This window comes from Arvicanthis niloticus, chromosome 1 (genome assembly GCF_011762505.2).
Source record: "Arvicanthis niloticus isolate mArvNil1 chromosome 1, mArvNil1.pat.X, whole genome shotgun sequence".
Classification (NCBI taxonomy): Eukaryota; Metazoa; Chordata; class Mammalia; order Rodentia; family Muridae; genus Arvicanthis; species Arvicanthis niloticus.
The window spans coordinates 60,325,177-60,338,747 of NC_047658.1; the positions used below are offsets into that span (position 1 = coordinate 60,325,177).

At 41.9% G+C, this 13,571-nt stretch overlaps 1 protein-coding gene and 1 pseudogene across 18 annotated transcripts in view; one reads left to right on the forward strand and one right to left on the reverse strand.

Moving 5' to 3' along the window:
• The window catches only part of Sytl2 (synaptotagmin like 2), a 111,745-nt gene that overhangs the window by 17,427 nt on the left and 80,747 nt on the right, over window positions 1–13,571 (forward strand). The gene's annotated exons all lie outside the window — the stretch shown is intronic.
• Window positions 4,950–6,580, reverse strand: LOC117707136 (autophagy-related protein 16-1 pseudogene; annotated as a pseudogene).

Here is a 13,571-nt window from a genome sequence, read left to right on the forward strand (position 1 = left end):
GCCATATTGTTTGAACCCAGGCTTACCTCTAACTTGAAGATCGATTGCTTCCTATGAGAGGCTACAGTGATGGCATAGCATTGCTGGTGCATTGCATTGTGTTGAATAATTTAGAGTCTAACCTTCTAGAGAGCAGCAGGCATTCCCTGGATCAGACTGTATTCCTCAGCTAACTTTTCTATCTCATTTCCTATGACTCATACTGGGTACACACCATAAATTTAACACACAGCAATAATCTATCTTACAAAATTCTTCAACTATATACCGTGTTTGGGTTTAATTCTTTCACTGTATTGTCAATGTATCAAGATTATTAATTCTCCTCTCTTATAGCTTTTGCATCCTCAGGGCAGCTGGTAGAATTTCCAGAGAGTGGGGATGAGAACCATGGGTGTTTTTCAGTGACAAGAAGTTGAGAGGCTAGAGGGTAGCTTAGTGCAAAGCACTTTTCTCATTTGTGGCTCTGGGCTGGCTCTCAAGTCTTTCCCCTCCTCAAAGAGAAGCAATTGAGAAAGTTCTTTGCTACATATATTCCCTTACTTAGGAGCTCAAAGTTTAGACATGAATCCACATGAGGCATCTGAAGAGCTCTTGTTGGCATGCAGGAAAGCAGCTGCAAGCTGTGTCCGCAATGGACAGTGCCACAGGGAACCACAGATGGAAGATTAAACAGTAAAAGTGGAGACATCAGAGCACTGGTCACCACTTTGATCCGGAAAGGTCCCGAGAGATCACCCTTCTCAGCAGGGTCCAGGCTCAGAAAGCTAGTGTTAAGCATGTCTGCATGTTGACCTGGTGTCTTGGGACTTGCACTTTGGTGTTTTCTCCTTGCCGCCAATCCCTTAAAATCATCAGCCCCTAGTAAATGGGAAAGTGCTTCACCAAGGAAAGTTTGAGGGCTCATCCTTTCTGAAATTTGCTTTTCAAGTCTAGATAATTTTCCTACTGGAGAAGTATAAGTAAAGAATATTATTCTGGAACTCATCACAAGAATACTATTTACAAAGACTTCTATCATTTGTTCCTTTAAGCATTTATTTCTTCTGCTGAATGTTGTCTTTTCACAGTTGAAGTGACTTCTAGGTGCCTTGGTCCTTTTCAGCTGCAGGGTTGTGATGTGGTAGGACCCGCCAGCCCTCCAGGGTACATCTCAAATTCCCTAACCAGGGAAGGAGAACCTTTAAAACTTTCACTTTATCTTAGCACATAAGAGTGCAGGGTACATCTCAAATTCCCTAACCAGGACAAGAGGACCTTTAAAACTTGCTCTTTATCTTAGCACACAAGAGTGCAGAGATCACAGGATGTTCCTGGGGTCAGATGGAAACCATAGTGAAGAGCCCCATACTCGGGAGACCCTTCCTCAAGCCTCAGGACATTGCGGCCACCCAAAGATCACAAGAAACCATACCTGGATGCAATCAGCAGAGGTTTATTAGGGAAAGAGCTGGCAGCCAGGGGTCTGACCAGGTACTCGCGCTGGAGTCAAGGTCCGACCTCCTCCGCCAGTCCTTGGAGGGTTTTAAAGGGAAAAACCACAAACTAGGGGAGTGGGAAGGGGGTGAGGGGTTGTCAAAGATACAAAACATGAAAACAGTGGAACAATTCAGAGGTACTCTAAATGATTAGTGTCATGTGGAAATCGCCCTGCATTCTTCTCAAAAATGTGGTTTTTACCATGCCATTGTGCCCTATCCTGCCATTTCAGATTACTATCTTTACTTTTTCCGGCTATAGGGCTATAGCCCCACCTAGGTGGTAGCATCTTTATCTGTAATCAGGAATGTCTTCCTGCCTTGGGCGAGGCTTGAGGAATGTAATCCAGCAAGTGTCCTTCACCTGGAATGTGAAGGCCTGAAATCTTATTTTCAGTTCCGCGTTCTGTAAGGCGAAAAATCTACACATATTTTATAAAATGGCCTTTATAATTTTTCACTCTACAATAGTAGGTGAACATTGGCAGAGATGAATGGTCCAGGTTTTGACAGGGCAGTTAAAAAAGGTTGAAGGAACCACTCCTGTGCTGCTATAAAACTGGAAGAGAGCATAAAGCAAAATTCAACTCAACTTTTTTTTCATTTGACACAGTGAAGCAAGCAAGATAGAAATGTTAAATGACCCACAGAAATGACACCGTTATTCAGAAGTGGTGCTGGGACTAGGGTTGTGCTAGTTTGTCCTGTGACATATAAGATTGAAGCAAGGAAAACGGTTAATTTAGTAAATCAAAACCACTTACATGGACAAATTCTGTAATGGTACAGCCTAATTCAACATAGACTGTCTTAAAGATCTGTACTGTATATCTTTTCATTCTAGGAACGGCAATAACATTGTCTTTCTTCCATAACCAAGTATGTTGATAGTAATGTTGGATTGATTTTTGGAACACTAATTCTGAATCAGTAGCACCTAGGTTTACATCTTTGGTTTTTCTATGCTGACCTTGTATTGAGTATACAATAGAACCAATAATATGCATCACTTCACTCTTACGGCTATGCATATATGGATGTAGGTATAACATGTGGGCACATGTATGTCCATTTTACAAATGCTATGGTACTCATGTAGCTCTCAGAAGACAACCTTGTGGACTCAGTTCTTTCCCTCCACCTTTATGTGGATTTCTGATATTGAACTTAGGTTGTCAGGCCTGCAGAGCAGGTGTCTTTTCCTGTTGAGACAGCTTACTGGCCCTGTGAGCCACTTTAAGAAGGTTTTCTTTTTCCATAATTAAGTGATATAATTTTTTGAAGAGCTTAGAATGTATATGTATGTGTACGTATATGTGCATATATACGATACACATACATACATACATACATACATACATATACATATATAGTGCCTGGCACATAGTAAGTGTTAACAAGATTATTCAGTTCCTAATTGTACTAATGAGGAAGAGAACAAACTCATGGGGCAGTACAAATTTATGATTCATTCTGAGAAGCACATCATCCTTCCTGGTGTGTGCATATACCACACCTACATGGACAACACGGACACATCCTATGTTCTATTTCCTTATCTTCCATTTCCTATGCTACTTCTCCATGTAGGGGATATACTTGGAATGGTATTCTGTTTCAAGTCTGTTGCTTTTATGCACATCTACATGCCATGCAAGATCATGCAGAAGCAGAGCAAACACATGTGAATGTGCAGAATAAATCCACAAGCTCTTCAGGGTGGGAGCCTGTGTGTGTGTCACCGTCCCGGATGGTTCCTTATCCATTCTGAGCATTGGCCAGGTGCATAAGCTGGAGCCCAAATGTCATTGCTTGACCACATGACTTAATATAATCCTTAAAAACTGGACCTTGTCCATCTATTCTTGCCTAGTGGATTAGCTAATATCTCCACTGCTTAGGCTCAGAGATAGCCCTGTATAAAGTATTTGTCAGAGAATTCCTCATGATCCATGACATATCAAAAGCAAATGTATTATCAGACAGCTGTACACTTTGAGGAAGAGTTGCCACCCTGGGTTAAGAATAGGTTAAGACACTCCCAGCCCTGAGAACAAACAACTTCCTTATCAGTGAACATAAAAAGGTTCCCTCTCCTCTCTTTTAGTACCCCCAGTCTACCATTTTTTTTTTTTTTTTTAGATTGGTAGGTGTTTTTAATGTTTTCATTATTTGATGTCTATGGCCACTGCATGACTCCATGGAGGAGATGAGCAGGCCCCAAACAAGGTCTCTTGTGACATGGCTTGAGAGAAAAGGATTTTCACAGCATCATCCTAAATACCCTTATTATCTTTGTGTTGAGCCAGCCCCTCCATTTATTTCATCATCTTTCTTTTCTTTTCTTTTTTTGAAAAGTATATAACAGAATTTCTTCTTTATTTACAATCAAGTTCTGCTGGGACACAAAATTAAATAAATAAAAAATGTGTCCTGGCCAGTGAATCTCAACTCCCAACAGCTGCAGCTCTCTGGCAGCAAACCAGCAGGGGAGGGCAAGCAGTGAGGAGGACTGCTGTCCCTCTTCCCAGGCTCTAGCACTCAGGTCTGTCCCTACTGTCCAGAGAACAGTGTGGAAGCAAAAAATAAAGTGCAAAGTAAATGTGACAAATGTGGTGCTTCAGATACCCAGATCCCGAGCTTAGACCACTTGCATGGGCGAGCAGGACAGAGAATGCTTCCCCAGTCTTCATCATGACCAGCTCCTAGGAAGGCGTCTTTTACCAAACACTACTTTGCATGCACAGGCAGTGGCTGGACCCACCACTCTCTGCCCCCCTGGTGAGCACTCAGACACCTGTTGTGCACTTGCAGGGATGCTGGGTAAAGATGTGTTTTTCACCTTTGCTGCAAATTCTACCAGACAGGGAAAGGTTGGCACGGCCCTTTCCTCTCATACACAAAGCTATGTGTAAGTGCTGGCAGGAAGGGAGCTCAGGGTTTTGAAGGCTGGCCGAAGATTCAGGTTTCAGCAGTGAGACCAGACACACCAGCCCTGAAAACAGCTCCACCCATCCTTTGTCACAGGAGGACAGGCCCTGATTTTGGTTTCCACTGACCCAATGCCTACAGTGAGCCCCCTGGGTAAGTGACCCTACAGAAAGGGGGCATGCATCAGGCTACAACAGACTTTGGAAAGACAGGAAAAGCACAGGGGACCCAATACCCGGTGTGTGAGGTTGTCCTTGGCACTGTGTCCAGTGGGGAGACCCAGCTGGGACCCTATGCTCCCCATGAGGTATGGAAGGTCAGAGTTAGTAGTGTTTCCCACTCAAATGCACACAAGAATCCGAACCTCTGCTAGGGACTTGCAGTCGGTTTGGTTCAGTGTTGGTTCTTCTCAGCCATTAGACTTTAAGTCAAAGTTCTCAGGAACGCTACGACACCACATTGCTGCAGCTCTTCTCTGGGAGGACACATCACTCTCCAAGATGGGCTGAGGGGCCCCACGCTGCTCCTCAGGGTGCAGCATCAAGGCTGTGCCCAGAGCACAGCTCTGCTTCCTTTGTCCACACTGACAACATGTAAGCCCGAGGGGGCCCACGCCATAGCGTTGATAGAAGAGCTGTGCTGTTTTTAAAGAACCTTCTCCACTTTGCCTGTGAGCACACTCCAGACATAAAGAGAACCCTCAGCTGAGCCTGCTGCCACATAACTGCCAACAGGTCTGAAGACAACCCGGGTCCAGTCAGATCCACATTTGAATCCAGGTGCACTGAATGTCTGCTTGGCAGCATTTGTCTGGAGGTTAGTGACTTTAGCAGGTCATCATGGGAGCAGCTCAGGAGCTCAGTTCTCTCAGGGTTTAAGTCCAGAGCAGTGATCTTCCCTGATAGTTCATCTCTCGGACCACACTCTCTGATCGGATACCCCAGAAACGAATTTTCTTGTCAAAATGTCCACTCATTACACATTGCTCAGTGCAAACAATGTCACTGCAGCTGGATCCTGCAAACACTGTTTTTATACAGACTTTGCTGCGGAGACCCCAGAGTTTGAGGGTCCGGTCATGACTTCCTGAGACTCTCCGTGCATTGTCCACAGGAACTTGGCAGAGAGGACTTTCCCGCTGTGGCCTGTAAGTGTGTGCCTTAATCGATAGTCATCCACAGTCTAGATCCGGCTTGCAGAATCATTTGAAGCTGCTAATAGGTACGCCCCAGCACTATCAAATCCAATGCTTGTAATTCCTGCATTACTGCCAGTCAGGGAACCCTTGAATTCACATTTATCTCCGAATGCTTCCCGAAGTTTAACCCTGCGGTCCATGCCTCCAGTGGCCAGTAACCGGGAGCCTGGACTGATCTGCACTGCATTGACCTCTCTGTCATGTGCATCAAAGACATTTGAGGCAGTAGTTGGGACTCTCACATCTTTACCAGAAGCAGGATGAGTGTCCACAATATCCCGGGGGACTGGGATGGAAGAGACAGAGCGTCTCGTAGCTGCTCTGCTGATGACTCGCACGGGAGAAGTCTCTTCTGTGTATCTGAGGTCTCATCCACAATGACTTCAATGTCATCATCCTGTTCAACAGGTAGAGGTTCCTTTGCTGCTTCTGCAAGCTCCTTCTGCAGCTGTGCTTGACGCCTCCTGGAGTCCTTCTCATTCTCTGCATTGAGGCGATTAGCTTCTTGGGCCTTCTCAGCCATTCATCTGGTGACCAGATCCTGGTTCTCTTCAGTAGTTTTCCTTAGTTTCCCTTCTAGGGCAGTAAAGGTAATCTGCAGGGCATCATACTCATCCTTCAGGGTCTTGTTGGCTACCTCAAGGTCCTGTAGTTTGGTGCGCAGGTCCAGGCAGTCTGTCTCCAGGTCAGAGATGGTCTGTAAACACTCTGCAATCTTTGCTTCATTCATCTGTATCTCCTTGTCCTTCTGGGGCATTTGGTTATTCAGGTCAATCACCAACTGAGCTAACTCCCCACGCTTCTTGTGCAGTTCAGTCAGCTCTTCTTGGTGTTCCATCTTCAGCTGGGCCATTTCTTGTAGCTGACTATCATTCCATACACCGTCATGTCCAGGACTTATTTCATGCCTATTTGGTATGTCATGCTTTTCAGCTTGTAGTGTCTGGGTCAATACTCAATGAAGATCTGACTTTTCCAGCAACTTGGTATCTCCTGCTTCCTAGTCATCCTCTCCTTCGTCTCCCTCCTCCATTCTCTTCCTCCAGTCCTCTGATCATCTTTCTTGACATTTTGGTTTCGAGCCTAGACTTTAACGGCTGAGCCACCTCTCCAGCCCTTCATCATCTTCATGCCTTTAATTATTTATCCATGTGCTTTTTGCTGTTCTGAATGCAAGCAAATTTCAATCTTTAGAGGAGGGCACTAGCCTCCAGTTATAACTATGATGTGAGCGTTAGTGCCTAGCAGTATCTATGGAAGGGTAAAAATATTTACTGGGAATTAAAGTTAGCACCAGTCACAGCATTTTATAAATACCATACTGTAACCTTCATATAGCAAAAAAATATTATCCTACATTTAAGTGGAAATTCAGAGATTTGAAGATATTAATCAGTAAAGATCTCAGAAATAATTAGTGCGGCTCTCTAAGAGAGTGGTTCCCAACCTTCCTAATGCTGCTACCCTTTAATACAGTTCCTCATGCTGTGGTGACCCCCACCTCGAAAATTATTCTGTTGCTACTTTGCAACTGCAACTTTGCTACTGTTATGAGTCACCATGTAAATATCTGATATGCAGGATATGTGGTATGTGGCCCTAAAGGTGTCATGACTCAGAGGTTGAGAACATTGGAGTAAAGTGATACACACTCTTGCTACTGTACAGGTTCAGCTGAGATGCCATGTTGCTCTGCAGAGCCCTGTGAGAAAGATGGGCACAACTATGGCCGGTCTTCTGAAGTACAGAAAAGCAGCACAGAGCATAGTGCTTTATAGTTTTTCAAGCTTGTGACTGGGGAGTACATCATTCATCCATGTAAAGCAGCCTCTCCAAGTCTCTGTTCAAGGCTCAGCTGTATTTTCCTTGAGAAAGACTATGGGGGAGATTTGCTCTGAATTGGAGCTTTTGTTATCCTACATTTTTTTTCTACACAATGATCATTTTCAGCAGCAAAATTTTTTGAAACTCTGACTATAAGGCTCTATTGAGTAGCTATAAAATCAAACACTTACTTAGAATAATCTATAAAGAAATTTATTTAAGAGACAATCCTTTGGTGTACATACAATCTTATTTATTAAAGATGAAAACAAACTTACTTACAAATGAGTTAAACATGCTTACTTTCTTATTAAGGATTAAATCTTATTAAGGCAAAATATTTGATGCTGAAGGATCTAAATCATCTTTGACACTATCTAGGATTGATTGACATTTTGTAAGAGTTGGTGCCAACAATGCCTCTTTCCTCAACACATACATGGTACAACTGACAGAAGCCTGTCCAGAATCATCTCAGAAACAGTTGGAGATTTTGTTGTAACCCCAAACCAAAATTCACTGAATGATTTTTTTTTTAAAGTGAAACTCAAGCCAGCAACTGAAGCACCAAATATGCTCACACAATACAACCCTGAGACAAGTGTACTAGTGCATACTTCCATGTGGAGAAGTGACGGTATGAAAAGGCCGAAGTCTTGGTGCTCTATGTATTATGACATGAACATCAGTGCCTGGGAGTAAAGCAGGATGTGTCTGTAAGAGTAGGAAGCCACAGTTTAGTAAAAACACCGTGGTCAGTAACCTAGCGTCTAGAGTCTGAGTGGAAGTGTTTAAGACTACATTTGTTGGCCTTTGGTAGCATGCCAGAATGATCAATGCAAATATGCATATTATACATCCAGCTGCAGTGACAGCACTTGGTGCCATATAGGTGGACATATATGGATTCATTTGGTTTGAATTGCTGGTGGTTGTCTGTTTAAAAATCTTTACTATTGCCCCATTTTCCACAATCCCAATATCTATCCAGTTATGTCACTCTATATGGGTCACAACCCACAGTTTAAGAAGCTATGTTATGAATAAGGAGAGGAGACTCTCACAGTAATTGCTCTCTCTCTCTCTCTCTCTCTCTCTCTCTCTGTGTGTGTGTGTGTGTGTGTGTGTGTGTGTGTGTATTAAACCAGAAGATAGATTAAATGATAAAAAAAATAACTGGTGTGTTGGTGACTTTAGTAGGGAGAGACTTGTGGAGACAGGAGAGGTTTTGTGTGTGTTAAACACTGTTTCCCCCACTCCCTGAAATGATGGTGCTAGTGAATTGCTTTAGGAGGTTTTAAAGTTCATCTTTCCATTTTGGTTAGCTATAGATTTGCATGAGGTTAAAGGAAACAAGGCACAGAAATCCACGTACCCTTTACTTAGCTGTCCTGTGACCAGCTAGAGATTTCCAGGGCTGGTTTAAAACTAGTCTATAAACCTGGATAACGGGAACATGTTCTCTTTACCAGCTCTGTGGTAAGCTCTGTGGATCTTCAGAACTATAGAAAGTAAAGTAAAACTCAAGATGATATACAAATGTTACTGCTTCTCCTCCTTTTTCTCCACCAGCCTCCCTCTTCTCTTCATTTTCAGCCTTTCTTACTACTTCCTGTGCCACTTAGCAATTATTCAAGCTAACCTATCTCTCTTCCATCTTTCTGATAATTTTTAAAGTGAGCAAACCAAGTGATAGCTTTCATTATGGTACTTATATACACGTGTCTTGTTATGCTTTCTGCTAATTCATCCCTCCCTCTTTCAGGGTCCTCTCCTACTAACTCCCTCTTGCTGATCCTCCCACCCCCAATATTTCTACTCTGGCTTTCATGTCACGTGTATTCTATTGTCCTCTCTTTTCCCCTTTCTCCTCTTCTGTAAGGTCCCTTTCTTCCATTCCTCTACCCTTCTCTATATTAGGATGGTTAACACACACACACACACACACACACACACGCTCACACAAACATGCACATGCATATGCACATATTACATTATTCCAGGCTCAAACAAGAACTCTATTTTCAGTTTGTTGAGAAGTCTCCATACCGATTTCCATAGTTAAAAGTCCTACCAGCAGTGAGTAAAGATTCCTCTTTCCCCATATCCTTGCCAGCATTTGCTGACATTTGTTTTATTGACAATAGTTACTCTGGGGTAAGATGGAATCTCAAAATGATTTTAATATACATTTCCCAAGTGCCTAAAATGTTGAGCACTTTAACATATTTATTGCCCATTTGTATTTCTTTATTTTGGAGAACTGTTTCCTCAGATTATTAGCCTATGTATTTATCAAATGATCTGATACAGAATTGTTTTTGTGTTACATATTTGGAATTCATTTTGTTTTCTAGATATTAATCCTCTGTCTGATGTACAGTTGGAAACACTTTTCTCCTATCCTGCAGCTTCTCTCTTCACTCTGAGTTCATCCTTTGCTGTACCGAAGGGTTTTACTTTGTACAATTCCATTTATCAGTATTTGAGATTATTTCTGTCATAGACATTTTCAACAAGACTTTGCCTATGTCTCTATCTTGAAATATTTTTTCTTATTTTTCTCTTGTAGTTCAAATATGTTGGAGTATTTGATTTATTTTTAATTATTTTTTGTGCAGGATAATGGATACAGATTGTTTTGTTCTACCTGTGAATATGCAGTTTCTCTAGCAACATTTGTGGAAGAAGCTGCTTTTTTTTCCCTCCCAATGTATATTTTTGAAAACGTTGTTGAAAATTAGATGGCTGTAGCTCTAGGGTTTATTTCTGGATCTTGTTCTACATGCCTGCTTCTGTACTGGTATTGTGTCTTCTTTGTCCCTGTCTTAGTTACAGGTGGATACTACTACTGTGATGAAACACCATGACCAAAGCAATTTGGGGAGGAAAAGGTTTAGTACATCATAGTTCATTGTCAAAGGAAGCCAGGACTGGAACACAAGTAGGGCAGGAACCTGGGGGCAGGAGCTGATGCAGAAGCCATAAAGGGGTGCTGCTTACTGGCTTGCCCATCATGGCTTGCTCAACCTGCTTTCTTATAGAACCCAGGACCACCACTCTAAGCATGGCCCCACCCACAGTGGGCTCTTCCCTCACCTATCCATTATTAATAAAGAAAATGTTTTACAGCTAGCTGGATCTTCTGGAGGCATTTTCTCAATTGACGCTCCCCCCTTTCATATAACTCCAGTTTGTGTTAAGGTGCCATAGGCCAGCCAGTGCAATCACTATATAGCTCAGGAAATAGTCTGAGACCAGACTTCGTGGTTCCCCTAGCATAGCTCTTTACGCTTGGTGTTACTTTGGCTATTTGTGGTTTTTGTGTGTTTTTTTTCCACATGAACTTTCGATTTTTTTTCTAGTTTTGCAAAGAATGTTATTGGAATTTAAATGGGTATTGCATTGAATTGGAAGACTGCTTTTAGTAATACAGCCATTTTACAGTATTAATTTTGGCAGTCCATGATCATGGGGATTTTTTCCATTTTCTAGTATATGTTCCAAGTCGTTTTCTGTGTCTTAAAGTTTTTATCATAGAGGTCTTTTGCCTTTTCTGTTAGCTTTACTCCAAGACCAGATCTGTTATTTATTACAAAGCTATTATGAATGGGATTGTGACTCTTTTCCTGCTTTCCTTCTATGCAAGCTTGTTACTGTGTAAAGAAGCAGCTGCTTTTTATATGTTGAATTTATATCCTGTTACATCACTGAATTTGTCTCTGACATTAAGAATCTTCCAGTAGAGTCATGTTTTTTAAGTATAGTATCACTGTCTGCAAATTTTGATAATTTGACTTATTTTTTCCATATTTGAATACCTTTATTTTTTCCTGCTTTATTGCTTTAAGACTTTGAGTGCCATATTGACTGTATAATAAGACATTTGTCTTAGTTCTGATTTTAAAGGGAACATGTAGGTGTGTCATGTTCAAGTATGATCCTTTTCTTCTTGGTTTATTCAGGTTTTCATCATGAAGGTATAGTGATCTTTGTCAAAGGTCCCTTCTGCTTTAGAATGATAAATATATGTGACTTCTGTCTGTAGGCCTTTATATGCTGAATTATATTTATTGAGTTTCATATTTATGTGCTTCTAATGTGCATGCATTTAAAAGTAAACATGCAATAAAACATATCCTCTGATGACATAATTCCCTTGTATTAGTGGCACTTACCAGCCAATATTCAGAGATGATTATCATTGTGGTTCCCTATGTATGAGGTAAAAAAGCATTAGAGTCTCAATAGTTCTCCTTGATTTCTTTTGGTAATATACTGTGTGTGTGTATGTGTGTGTGTTTGTGTGTGTGTGCATGCACATGTGAGTAGGTATGTGTATGTATATGTGTGTGTGCACATGTGTATGTATGTATGTATGTACACACACATAGACATATATGTGTGTATATGTGTGTGTGTGTGTGTGTGTGTGTATGACAAAATCAGTGGACCAGAGAATCCATGACTTTAGATAAGATTTTCCCCTCACATATCTTTTAACATACTTATTCAGCTGAGTAAGATGGTCAGAAGGCTTTCTTTTCTCTTGGTGGCTTTGGCTCCCCAATGGGAGAATCAGGCAGGAGGAATCTGGGGCATCCCTTGGCTCAGCAGCCCTGAGTACTCCAGCTTTATTTTCATACCATTGTATTGTGCCATCTTGACTATAAAGCTTTTGTAAACTGCAGTCCCAACCTATGAGCTCAGCAAGCACTTTTACTGTGGAAATGTTTCTCACTCAGAGTTGCTCTCTGGATAAAGGTGAGAATTCTCCTTGGGTTTATGAAGGGAATTTCCAATTTGGAGGGGTGTTATGATCTTCTAATCCCAGCACTGTGAGTTAGAGGCAGGAGGATTTTGAATTCGGATTTAGCCTTGGCTACATAGTAACACGGTCTCAAAAATGTTCAGTTACCTTCTGAAGGAGTCTGCTATGCAACACATAGGTCTTGGGGCTAAACAGTGTATGTCTTATAGTTGGGGAAGGTTCCTAGGGACTCCATTCCTTGAGATTTTTGAGAGTTTCAGTCAAAATTAGGAAAAGACTCTGAGCTAGACATTAGAAAATGAGCCAGAGTACGGAGCCCATAAAGGTTATTGGTGAAAACTGAAGAGCCAAGGACTCACTAGGGATCAAGCCTAGCAGCACACTGTGGTGCTTCCACTGAAGAAGGCAGTGTGGCTTGGAGGTCAGGAGTGTGTACACTGCAGCTGGACTGCCTGCTTTTTTTTTTTTTTTTTTTTTTTTTTTTTGCATGCTTACTATATCGCATTGTAAGGGATCAATGAAGTGCTAAGAATGATGACTGGCGAATTCTAAGTGCTACGCAAGCCTTTGATAGTCATGTTATTAATGAATATTAACTACTTATGCCTAGTTTTCTATTTATCGTCAAGAAGAATGTTGTAAGGATATGGAAAAGAGTAACGTAGTTTCCTTGTCTCTTCTCACCACAACACGAAACACTTTTGTGACCCTGACCCTAGATTATGTTTTTCCCACATAGAAGCTGAGCAATCTGTTCTCTTAGACACTGAGTGTCCTCTCATTCAATGCTTTGTCTGCCGGCAGACAGGATCGATCCCATAGCCTGAGGGGCTCAGTTCCACAAGACTGCCTTGCTCTCAGATGACAGCATTTACTTGTCACTTATACTTCCGACTATAAAATGGGGTTCCTACTGCTTCCTACTTGGTCTTGACTGAAGTGTTAGAGGACCTCATAGAACTTCAACACACTCATCTCTTAAGGAAACAGCAATCCTGTAGGGTCATTGAATTTAGTTAAAAATCATCTCACTTTTGGAAGACTCTAAGCACTATCAAAAGAACGACTATGTTAAATTCCTCCAGACTGCGGGGTGGCTTCCCTCTGGCATTTGAGTTGAGATGAGTAGGAAGCTCAGGAGCGACTATTGCAGGACTTGTAGTAGCCCAGTCTAGCCATGGCTTGAACTGTGTTCTCTCTCCGGTCGGAGTCAGAATGCCCGTTGCTGGAAGTTTGCTAAGAGAGAGAGATCATCTTTTCAATTACTTCATCTGTGAATGAGGAGAGGGAAGCTTAAGAAGGTTAAAATTGACTTAGGTTTTGTATTAGACACCACTATTCTGCAACTGTGCTTCTCTCTGCAGTGAAT